Source organism: Tigriopus californicus, chromosome 9 (genome assembly GCF_007210705.1).
Source record: "Tigriopus californicus strain San Diego chromosome 9, Tcal_SD_v2.1, whole genome shotgun sequence".
Lineage (NCBI taxonomy): Eukaryota > Metazoa > Arthropoda > Copepoda > Harpacticoida > Harpacticidae > Tigriopus > Tigriopus californicus.
The window spans coordinates 635,878-649,039 of NC_081448.1; the positions used below are offsets into that span (position 1 = coordinate 635,878).

General features: G+C 41.1%; 1 long non-coding RNA gene across 1 annotated transcript; it reads left to right on the forward strand.

Annotated features, from left to right (window-relative positions):
• Positions 1–2,770: 2,770 nt before the first annotated feature.
• LOC131886661 (uncharacterized) lies at positions 2,771–9,373 on the forward strand. Its single transcript, XR_009373939.1, has 3 exons — positions 2,771–3,036; positions 8,908–9,036; positions 9,102–9,373. It is a non-coding gene; the product is annotated as an uncharacterized LOC131886661 (long non-coding RNA).
• Positions 9,374–13,162: the final 3,789 nt, after the last annotated feature.

A 13,162-nucleotide genomic window follows, 5' to 3' on the forward strand; every position in this document is an offset into this window, starting at 1 on the left:
AACTTACTCAAACCCGTTTTATGAAGCGTGTTGGACGAGAGCAATTGCTTGACAAGGAGTCTTATTAGGGGTTTCTACTCTGAATTTGGACGAGCCGTCAACGATTCAAATTTGCACCATAGTTGTCCTAAGTAGCTTGACTACGAATGAAACATTTTTTCCACCAGCGACAGCTGAGACGAAAACATGCGATCGCAGCGCCCTTCATCGATCTATATATGAAGTTATCTATGAGGCTGAATAACAAAGCGCCCTCTGAAGTGCAGAACGTAAGCCATATTTCGTGCTGCGTAAAAGGGCTTAGGAAATGGAAAATTCCATCGTAATTTCGAAGGTTGCGTTGGAGTTCCTACATTGTGTGCCTGCATTCACTAGGTCGGGTAAAATTGATTCTGATTTGATGTGCAAATGTTCCAGAGTTACCTATTAAAGTCTATCAGAACTTTCAAGACGAATAAAAAAAACAACTGTTTACTTGATCAACTACGTGCAAGAAAGATTAGCACAAAACGTCAAGGATAATGTTATTTTGATCACATTCTTTCGGGCACTGATGCTTGTAGTTGGTGCACATCATTTCAAGACGCTAGATATAAACGAGTTTTTATGTTGTGTGAAAAATAGACATCAAACAGCTACCATTTGAGGAAAATAACTCTTCCATATTGGTGCATTTCTCCAGATCCATTTGCTTTTATGCTCTATTGATAACGAACGTCTCTACTTATTATATCCTTTTCTGATTTGCATTTTTGAGAACCGTTCAAAAGGCAATCGATATATTTATTCGAAATCCGGTCTTTTTAAATTCCTTCTTTAGAAATCAATTGTGACGAGTGATTCATTATATCGTAGAGGAATCCACTACTTGCAAAAGGCAATCATGGGTTGTATTCAGGAATTCTCTTGCTCTTGCTCTTAGTCCTAACAGAGCGGCTTTTAATAATGAACTGCATACTTCTTTAAGATGAACGATCTCTCGATCCCTGTGAGGGGAGAGCCACACGTTTAATCCTCTCCAAGGAGGAGGGAGCCAACCAAATACGCTTGATCCACGAAACGAGGAGAGCTTCACACTCTTGTATGCCTTCTCTTTTTCATTTATTTATCCTATTACACAGCACTCCCAAAGCAAAGTTTACCTGAAAATGTCCAGGTGTTCAAACAATTCTTAGCAGATTATTTTTGACAAATATCGGTCACCTTTTTGATTAATTTGTACTAAAAGTCAAAGGAAAACAACAACCACAGTTTACAACATGACAGAAGTCAACGGTCAGATTCTTCTCCCAGATCTTTCTTGATGAAGCCTGAAGACGCTTGATTCACAACCGCAAACAGAGAGCCAATCTCATTTCGGGCAATGCCACACCTAGCCAATGGGAAAATTTGGACGATGTTATGGACCGGTCTGCTGATTGGGCCGAGGCTCACATTTCCGCATATCAATAACTCTCTTTCGAACCCCATATGATCTTAATATAGATTTGGCAAATTCCTATTTTGTCAATTATGCACAAACATTTATTATTTTACTTAGGCAATCTTGATTGTGACTCTTGGCCATGTCAATGTGAAAAAAGAATACAATTACTTGCAAAAATATCCTATGCTGTTTATGAATCGAAGAAGTATTTCTTTTCCAGGAATTCCTCGCTGCACCTACGAATGGAATTCCCAAGATGAAAAGCTTAATTGTGGCTCTTGGTCATGTCAATGTGAAAAATGGATAAAAATGCGTGCATAAATATTCTATACTGTTTACGAATGGATTTATGAAATATTTCTTTTCGAGGATTTCCTCGCCGCTCCGCGAATGGAATCCCCAGCAGTTAAAGATGAAAAACTTTAATATCTTATTTAGTTTTGAATTGATATGATATCCGGACAATCAAGATATAAGACCTGGCGGGTCTGCTAAGCCCTTAAATATCAATACTTATGTACTCCCCACGGGGATTAGAGGGAAGAAAATTAATCAATGAGGGAACCTGACAAAGAAAAAAAGATAGGAGGGTTTCGTTTAAGGAACCAACTTGTTTTTTCGATGGCTTGAAAGGGCTTTATCAACACGTACGGTAGGCCTCTACGGTCTCTACAATCGACCTTAAACTATGGGTTGGGACATAGTTCGTGGATACTTTTGAAAACGTATATTATCATGTACATTTTGTACGTCCTTTGAATACATGTTGTACAGTTGCAACATTTTTAGCATATCTCAAAACGAGAGCACTCTCAGTCATGTTATGATTCCAGTAAAACATTTTTGGAAGATGGCCTTTTGGCCTCTAAAGCATCTTGATCTGTGACTGCTAGATCATCCAACCACTGAACATGACCACGTACTTTTAAAATAGTGGACTGTGAACGGACATCCCGCATCAAGCATTAAAAAGTGTTTATGTCAGTAACTCAGTAAAAATACTTCGAGAAGGAACTGGGTCTTATTGCAGGTGTTGAACATATGCGAATAAGCACTCGTTATCTTTTCCTAACATGTTTTTATTCTAGTGTCTTAGATGATACTGGTAAAACTAATATTTCACTCCACACGTCAATTATTCCGTATTCAAATGACACGAATCTCTGTCAGGAAGCTAATACCGTGCTTTTAGATTTGTAAAAAATGCATTGAATGACTTTTTCACGACTTTTTCTGAATTCAGGCGATTTGCATTCATTTGAACACGAAAGAATGGGAAATTGTCCCCATGATCTTTTTGCCACAAATCCAGAAAGTAATTTGTATAAAGGTCGAGCGCATGTGTTTTCTAAGAGTAGTTTGCCTTGTAATCGTTATCAAATCCTGAACTTATTTGGTGTTCACACAACATGAGACTGTTGATTGTTGTTACATTTTTGGCCGGTCTCCAAAGCTTAATATTTTGTGTTCCTTATCCAAGCACAATGCAACATGCTATTCTTCGATCCAATTGCCCTTACTGTCCCCTGCACGCCATGTACAAGCGACGTGTATGCGGTTGGGATGGCCAAACTTATTGGAGCGCTTGCTATGCCGCTTGCGCAGGAACGGTAAGTAAAAAAATAAGTCTTCGATTAGATTTTCATTTTTTTGCGGACTTTCTTACCGCTACTGGGAATGAATTCCCAGCAGTTCAAAACATAAAACTTATTCATCTTACTTAACTTTATTTTCCTGTATAATTTGATCAACTAACGAATTAGAATTGGCAGATTTGGCTAACCCGTGAATATAAGGTTGATCGGGAATTTTAGTCAAAAACTTGTCCAAGTCTGAGTTCAATACTTCAACTCGATCAACGCCTTCATGCGCCCTACGAATAGTGACATAGTGACGTTTTGTTTCAAGGTTGCAAATGTTCTATAATCATTAGTTAAGACAAGAAAAAGATCTCGGTTTTACGTTTGAAGCTAAAACCCACCCTTATCGCTTATCCATAGTAAACCATGGAAGCTGAGTGGTCTAAAGAATCCGATAGAGGCACGGCATGGTTACTCAGAGAGCGTAGGTTCGCAACCATCCAAGGATGATGGAAAACCCCGAAGTTGTGAAACTTGCATTTTTTGTTCTGTTTTTTGCCTTCACTAATCTCGTTCTCTTTATTTAATTCTGTTTTAATGCTAACGATAAGAGGGAACAAACTTTTGTATTTTCAACATCCACTTCAGCACCTTCTTGGATAGGCTCGCTTTCCAAACTTGAATGACATGAATAAACCTGAACACACACCCACACACACTCGGTTCGAATTCTAAAAGACGCTTAATGTTGAGAAAATACTGAAAATATCTTTCAGAAACTGTCAAAGACTCAATATTTTTGTACTTGGGTGCTAGTGTCGGAGGGATGAGCCTTGCCCAGTCAGGAAAGCCAGCCATCACGTCATCCCTCTATTTATCCGATAGACAGTGTTGTGTGCGTATCAGCTTTGGTTCTCCGTCTGTGGGCAGGGTTTCTTTGAGATTGTTCGGGGAGGAGATTTGAACCAGGGACCTTTCTCGTATAACGAAACTGCCCTAACCACAACACCACGTCTCCTCCCTAAAAGTCAGTTTTAAATAACAGCAAAAAATGAAGGAGCAAAAAAGTGTCAAATATTCCTAGTAAAATTGCAAAGTTTGCAGATGCAATAAATTTGCAGAAAAATCTGGGATATGCAAGTTTCGTGCAGAACTTGCACATTTTGCAAGACGCAAGTTTCGGTCGGCCCTACTAATGAGTATATTTGCCTTCGTTCGTCAATCAGCTCATGGATACTTTTGAAAACGTACAGTATCAGATACCTTTCGCACTTTCTCTGAATACTATACAATCCCAACCTTTCTAACCTCTCCCATTAAGAGAGCTCTCTCATATCCTCAATGTTCCTAGTAAAACATCTTTGGATCTGCTCGAGCTTTTGCAAACCTGCTGAACTCATTGGAGCCCAAATGGGCGAGGCATATTCAAGATGCTGCTGGACAATCGACTTGCACAGAGTTAGCATCGTGATATTATCTCTGGACTTAAACGTGCGATATATCCAACAACATGTATGAAGATTTTTACCAACTTTCCACTAGCTTGGAGGACTACACCCGATGATGATGATGCTTTATTTAGGGTCTCGTGTATAGTAGAGGATTAATAAAAGAAAACATTGACGAAAAATGGTTAAGGAATATAAAAGATTTGAGCACCTAAATCCTTGATGAATGAGACCTGCTGAATGCCCTTACCGTCATCATCTACTACTGGAGAGTCCAATGGTGCTGACATGAAGGTCATAAAGCTGAAATTCTCTTAGCAACCGAAGAGTAGATTTAGTCTAGGACCTCTGAATTCTGACCATTTGTACCATAAATTATCTTTGTATCATCAGCATAGGAAGAGATTCGTACTGACATTACTACTACCAAGCTTCTGAAGCGGAGCAATGAAGATGATGAAAAGGAGAGGATCCAAAATAGATCTCTGAGGAACACCCGACTTGACATCATGTAGGTCACTAAAAGATCCCTCAACCTTATTTAATTGCTTCCTACCATAAATGAAACTTCTTAACCAATTGAGAACCTTGCCTTGGATCCCAATCTCATGGAGCCTGTTATCTGTATATTGCAATTTTTGACTCCATCAACAAGAAGAATCTTGTTTTTAATGGTTTTATGTAGCTATTCTCGATATAAGCGTTAAATTTGAGCCATAATTCAATAAATCAATAAAGTCAAAATTACTTGTTATGGTTTTTGCGAGGTAGAAGACTGTTAAGGTGGATTTGCGTATTTCTCTCAATACTTGATAAGGCATTTTGACCACCGTGGTGAGACGGGTCAGACGAGAGGAGACGAGACGATTGTATCCAAGAATCCAGCAATAGAGAGAGCAATTAAGAAAGATGTAACAGGACGGCTGGATATGTGCATGCAATACAAGTACACACCATCTACACTCACAGATGAAAGTATCCTCTTTCTAAGAAGTTTGAATAAGTATTGGGGAAGAAATAGAATCGCTGGATTTGCTGAATTATAAAGATATGCGCAAAACGTCGTTTCTTGAAAAACTGGAAAACTTGTTTCTTCACCACGCCAGTAAGGTATCAAATTTCTTCTTAGGCAATAAATTGACGAAACATGATGATGACTTAAGGTGTAGAAAAAGTTGATAAGAAGACTAATATCTTGAATGGAACAATCCGCGTCCAAGTCCAAAGCATTGGAAGCCATGGTTGGTAATTGGAAGAGTAAAAGGACGAGAGAGGGTGGGTATCCTCCACGGTACAAGGTGGGCATCATCCGCACCTTTTTCCTTTTTTGGTGTGCCTGTTTTTGCATCGCCCTTGTCGAATTATCAAACGGACTTTTGGAGTTCAATTTTGGTACTTTAGCGGCGTGGTTATGAAAATGTGCATTGCGTTAGATGAAAGCTTTGATGCAATCTTTACCACAATTTAAGCCAATACGGCTTTTTTAGGCATCTACCACGGTTAGATGCTGAAAACGTAATTTTCAATTGAAAATGAAGTTACAAATTGTAGTCTTTAAAGATTGAATTGGTAGTCTTTTTTCAATCCCCCTGACATTTTGCACACCTATCTTACTTTTCAAAATAACAGGATAAAGCCCGGCCAGCCAAACGCAAAAAGGATCAGAGTAGCCCATAATTTGTTATTTGATTGTGGACAGTCATTTTATTGAAGATGAAGATGAAGTTGAAGATGGCATATTCAGTTTCGTTCATGCAAACATAGCAGATATCCAAAAAAGCCTTTTGGATGTGTGAAAAGGGGGTTTGTTTATCTTGTTCCTATGAGGGAGGTCTTTAGAGATGTTGCTCATGTACTGATGGTTAATGATTTTTGAAAAGCTATAACACTATTCTATATTTGTAAAGTGTGAAAAAGTTCATTCAAATTAATTCCCAAAAATAGTAGGTGGTGCTTGTCATATTTTACAGACAGAGATCCAAACTGAACGACGATTAAAGCAATTAGTGGCAAGCACACAGAGTTGAGCAGAAGTCGGCCTTCCTCTGTTGTGCAGAAAAGTCCAGGGGTAGCCGTCCCCTGTAGATCAAACGAGTATTGTTCATTAAATTGTAAAGAATATCATTCGTGTGACAGTTTCCATGCTAAATTAACTTGAAAGAGTAATAATCAGGGAACATTGACCAGAATGATAGATGGGCATACAGGGTGGATCAGGTTATTTGCCCCCTTGCAAATTGGCAGTTTTTGTCTGTTTTCTTGTCCTCGAAGTGGTTTATTTGACGCGAAACTTTTTGACGGGAAACTTTGTTCTATCTCTGACACTCTTTTCTAGAGTCAATGTGCAAAAGTGTGTGTTACCTGTATTATACCAGTGATTCCACAAAGTGCGTTTTTCCCATTGAAGTTAATGTCAAGATGGCAGGACAGTCAAGTGAAAATGACCGGCACAGGGGCATTGGATTACTTCCAGGCGGGAAAACTTAAGGGCAGGTTGCTGATACTCTAGAGGTATATCTTAGAATAGTCTAACGCTGGTGGAAACGTTTTCGTGATGGTGAGAGCCTTTCCAACCAAGGAGGTCGAGGACTTGGGTCAAAACTCACCAGAGGAGCCAAAATTGCCATTGCCAAAAGCATTACGAAACGCCACCAATCAACCAGGAAATTAGCAAAACGGCTAAAAGCATCTGGTCATGATGTGTCCAAAGGCACTGTCAGGCGCTACATGAAAAGCGTGCTGAAGGTTCATGCCTATAAACCTCGAGTAGAGCCACAATTCTCCAATGCCCAAAAGGAAAACCGATTAAAATTCTGCCAGGAGAGAGCTCATTGGAAAATTGAGGACTAGCGCCGTGTTCTATTCTCCGATGAATCCCAATTTGAGATCTTACATCCCCCAAATCGCCAGAATGATCGTGTGTGGGCCCACAATCAAGCAGATGTTCTTCCCTTTCAAACTGTGAACCAGCCAACAAAAGTCATGGTCTGGAGAGTCATGAGTTACCGCGGCCTATCTAAATTGCATATAATTCCCTAAAAACAAATGGTGGCGTCAAATTATTATGTTGGCAACATCCTGGAGAAATGTCTACTTCCTGCTCTGAACCGTTCCCGAGAGAAAGGAACTCTTGTCAAGAGGAAATTGTTGCCCGCCATTTCCAAGGCAATTTTTCCATCAGAATGGTGCCCCAGCACACAGATCCAAGAAGGCTACAAAATGGCTCGAAATAAATTTGAATCACTTATTGGGGAAGGGTACATGGCCAGGCAGCTCCCCTGACTTATCTCCAATTGAGATATTGGTCTATCCTTCAAGAGAAGCTCAATTCCATGGGCATTAAAACAACTGAGGAGGGCTTGGTCAAAAATTTGAAAAGGGCATGGGCCAATATTAACCCCGAAATTCTGGACAATTTGATATGTTGTATGCCTGAACGCATCAAGAAGTGTATCAAAATCAAGGGGGTACATTGGTCAATAAATAAAATCTGAAAATCCTCCTACAGCCGAATAAACGCATTTTATAAGGGGGCAAATAACTTAATCCACCCTGTAGACATTGTTCTTGTACTTTCATTTTAGAGCGTTGAGGGTAATCAGCCAAATTACACGTACTTGTCACATGTCTGAGCTACTAAATTTGATAAAAGGCTTGGAATATAAGACCAAGAAAAATGGCGAATTGGGAGTAAAGGTAAACCAAATGCCAAATCCTTTTATAAAAAGAGGTATTTTGAAGAAAGTCACCGAATTTTTATTTGAAAATAATAACGCTTGTAATTTGTTACATTTTCAAATGAAGTAATTGTTATTAGTCATATCTGAATCGAATGTATTTGCAAATGTAATTAATAACATTTTTAGAATTTAGAACACAGGTCTGCTAGTGACTCGGTACATAGACTAGATAAGAGTTCCATCATTGTTCCAGTAACACGAAATGGAAACATAAGTTGGTTCAATCGTTACTAAACCACATTGAATGTGAATTCAAGTCGATTTTTTTCTGCACTTGTTCCAATGATGGCCTTTTAAAACCGCTTTCAAAAACATTGTCACTTTGAAAGGTAGATCACTATGTATCTGAAATTGTTGACGCTGATTAAAAAAAGCTGTTTTATTCACATACTTTAGATTACACTTTTAAGTAGGTTAGTTAGTCTTTTGGAACCTTTAGTCTCTAGTCTTTAGTTATGATTTGCGCTTTGTCCCAACCTAACGCTTACATCGTGAAAACACTTCAGCATCAGCTTTTAGAGGAAAATTTATTAGATAGATGTGGCAGAGTTTTATGGAGTACCTAATTACAAAAAGTTTTCTATTTTCCGAAAGCTGCAGACAAGACCAAATGCTACAAATCTTTACTTTTTTGAAGCAGCTGAAGCGTGCAAAGGCACTACATCTTACAAATCCTACAGGCTCTATATTTCTCCTGGTCTATTCGGTTTCAGAAAGTCAAATGTGAAGGATTTTGTCCGTGTCCTCCGTCCAATCAATGTCCGAACATTTACTCTCCAGTTTGTGCTAGTAGTGGCATAACCTATTACAACCGTTGTAATGCCAAAAAAGTGCCTGGCTTGGTAAGTATTGAAATAGTTTGCAGTTAGTAGATCCAATCCAAACATTTTTTCAATTCCGATTTTAGTTCGTGGACTGCCTGCAACCATGTCCATGTCCCCAAAAGTGCCATGAATGTTGTTACAGATTTAAACCAAGATGCTTATCAATCTGGTTTGATTGCGTCAGTTGTTCTCCTAAACACAAGTAATCACCGACATCAATATGAGATTGATGATTTCATTTCTTAATCAAGAGCACTTTAAATCATTAAATGATCTGCACATATATGTATCACATGTAAAATGTTCGGACATACAATGAAAGATAACAAAACCCAAGATGATGATATTATTAAGACATGTATTAGTTACGAATGAAAGAATAAAGGTGCTGCCACTCGGCGCAACTCAGCCAGGGATAAGAAAATGAACCCGAGATACCAGAGAAATCACAAGTATTGGCCACAGGGAACGAAGTCGGCCGTGACGCCGTTTTGTCACACATGGTCAGATTCAACTTTTAAACTCTGTTGTGAAGATTTCTCCTCACCGTTTGTTCGTTGTTTTAGGACCTTTGACATATGCGAGGACTTAAAATTCACCAAGTATATTTTCGGATTTTTTGGTAGCAACCAGCACATACACTACTTCATCACTTTTCCCACATCGGGTCACCCATCCGTACTATTGAAAAGGACAAGAAAACCCCGTTTCATCCCACATGCCCAAGAGGTCGGAAAATGGTATTAGGCTGAGCGAGCAATCAAAAATCGTAGAAATCTGATAAGATGAGAAATATCGTCGGAACATACTCCCCCCATTGCTCGCTTAACCCAAATTAAAGCATATTTTAAATTACATTGATGGAACGGAGACCTTTCCCAACGGGCAAATTTTAGTAATAGAACGATTCAAACGTTCTTGGCCACTCTGGACGGTGACAGCTCGAACCAATCCGTTTTTGTCCGGGTGTACTTCAACTATCCGTCCAATCTTCCAGTTTGATCGAGGTTCCTTGTTAACAAGGTTGGCAGATATTCCATTGTCCAGCGTGTCCAAATTTTGTCTACGAGAGCCTGTACATAATGAAAATGTAGACGAGTATCCAACGCCAAATATGCACCCAAGGGGAGTTCATTGGAACCACGAAAAATGAAGAAATGATTCGAAGTTAGGACTTGTTTGTCATTTGGGTCATTTCCAACGTAAGTGAGAGGTCTTGAGTTGAGCAGTCCCATCACTTCGCAAAATACAGTCCTCAACTCGTAATCGGGTAAGTGAAGACGGGCAGATTGTTCTTGATCCAAAACGTTAGCCATCGCCGTTTTGGCTGAACGAACCAAGAATTCGTGCAGTAGAACCAAGAACTCCTCTCCAATGCGGAGCTCCTGGAACTTGAAATTTTCAACGAACGGACTTGATTTTTCGGGCGTCTTGGATTCTAACTCCACAAACAAATTGTTGGCACCCACGAAATTTGTTTCGTTGTCCGAATACATACTTTGAGGTGGTCCCCGGGTGTTCGAAAAGTTTCTAAAAACGTTCAGAAGATCTTGAGATGATAAGGAAGGCGCTATCTCCAGGTGTACGGCCCGAGTGGTCATACACGTGAAAATGCATCCCCACCGTTTTTTCGATCTTATTCCAAAGAACCAGTACCTCCAAAGGACCGAAGAAATCGACGGACGTGTGGAAAAACGTGGGTCGTCCAATAGCGATTCTCTTGGGGTAGATCCGCCATCTCCTGATTTGCTGGTCGAGCAACTTGAATTTGCTGTCGTCTAAGCTGATTTAAACTGGCGGGCCCAGGCTGGCGTCTAAGCTGATTTAAACTGGCGGGCCCAGGCTATCGTGAAACGGCGTCTAACCTGTTAAAATTGGCGGGCCCCAAGCTAGCGTGAATCGACAAACACACGCCATCGTGAAACGGCGTGTCCAAGTTGTCTTGAATGAACACGCACAAGCTGGCTTGCTTGCAACTGGCAAGCCAGCTTGTGCAAGTCAGCCAAGCTTGCCAAGCCAGCTTGGCAAGCCAGCTTGGCAAGCCAGCTTGTGCGTGTTCATTCAAGACAACTTGGACACGCCGTTTCACGATGGCGTGTGTTTGTCGATTCACGCTAGCTTGGGGCCCGCCAATTTTAACAGGTTAGACGCCGTTTCACGATAGCCTGGGCCCGCCAGTTTAAATCAGCTTAGACGCCGATTCAGGGTGCATTGGGCACGCTGGTGATTGTTTGTTACACAGGGTGTTCATTTCTCCCGGATGTTTCAATACACTGTTCCGTAACCAATTGTTCTTCCTGTACATCATTTATCCTTAACATATTAGGATGATGTACTCAATTGTGCACGGAACACCAACTACCATCGCTTCTTGTGGCGAGAAACCGATTCAGACCCAATGCAAACGTAACAGATGATGGGGGGTACGGGTGTTTTTGGAGACTCGCCATCCCCATGTCTTGCCATCCACACGGTCCTGCAGAGTGCGGCAGATGCGGAGTGTTCTGAGGGAACTCGACAACGTATACGGTCACAGTTTTATGTTGAGGACTATGTGGATAGCTTCACATCTCCCAAAACTGCCATCCAAGAAGCTCGGAAGGTGAAGAGAGTGCTTGCTGACGGTAACTTCAATCTTACCCGTTGGGTTTCGAGTTATTCCGAAGTAAGAGCAAGAACTGGGGGGAGGGATCTCTCAAGACATCTCTCTTCTTGAAACAAAATGCGAGAACAAGGTCCTGGGGATGAGATGGAATGCCCAAGAGGACGTATTAGTGTTTGAGGTAACCAGGCCTGAACCTGAAGTGTTGACCAGACGAACAGTGCTCAGTTGTTTAGCTGGAATTTATGATCCATTAGGCTTATTGGCTCCACCAATAGTTGTGGCTGTTAAGATAAGAATGAAAGAGTTGGTCATCCGTGGACAGGGTTGGGATGAAGAAATCCCGTCTGAGCAATTCAACTGGTGGAAAAGGTGGATCACAAATCTGGAACACCTACCAAACATCCGATTCCAAAGATGTTATTCGACCCCACTCTGTAGCAATAATGTTGTAACTGAGGTCCATACCATTTGTGATGCGTCCGAAGATGCTTTTGCAGCAGTTGTTAATATCCGAACCACAAACCAGGTTTAACGTGGATGTAAACCTCGTTTGCTCCAAAACTCGAGTTTCCCCAAAGAAACCCATGACGATTCCCCGACTGGAAGCTTCTGTCTTGGGTTCCAGATTAGCACAACACGTTATCCAAGCTCTACGTTTAAAAGTGGGAAGGAGAGTGCATTGGACTGACAGTAAAGTCGTTCTCGCTTGGATAGTCAGTCCTGCTCATCATTTTAAGCCGTTTGTGGCTCACAGGGTTGGAGAGATACAAAATATCACCGATCTACAAACTTGGCGTCACGTTCCAGGAATGACCAACCCTGCTGACTTAGCATCACGGGGATTAATCAGTGCCCAAGACGTCCCGCCTTTGTGGTTCAAGGGTCCGGATTTTTTGTGTCTTTCCGATGACCAATGGCCCCAAGACTTTTCGCCACAGCCATCCGAAAAAGACGATCAGGAATAACGTTCCAAGTTCCATCAATCCCAAGTTCTTGCTTGCACTCGTATCGTGGGTGAAGGGTTCGAAAATCTCGAAATGGCTATTCAGTCTCGGATCCCATTATTCGTGTCCTAAATCTCCGCTCACGATCGTGATTGTGGAACAAAGTCATGTCGTCCACCATCATCCTGGCGTTAACCATCTGATGGGCATACTACGCCAAACGTATTGGTTTCTCCGAGGTCGAGAATTGGGTAAAAAGGTTCGATTGGGTAGCAGGAAATGCCAATTCAAGTTGTTCGACCAGCAAATCAGGAGATGGCGGATCTACCCAAGAGAATCGCTATTGGACGACCCACGTTTTTCCACACGTCCGTCGATTTCTTCGGTCCTTTGGAGGTACTGGTTCTTCGGAATAAGATCGAAAAAACGGTGGGGATGCATTTTCACGTGTATGACCACTCGGGCCGTACACCTGGAGATAGCGCCTTCCTTATCATCTCAAGATCTTCTGAACGTTTTTAGAAACTTTTCGAACACCCGGGGACCACCTCAAAGTATGTATTCGGACAACGAAACAAATTTCGTGGTGCCAACA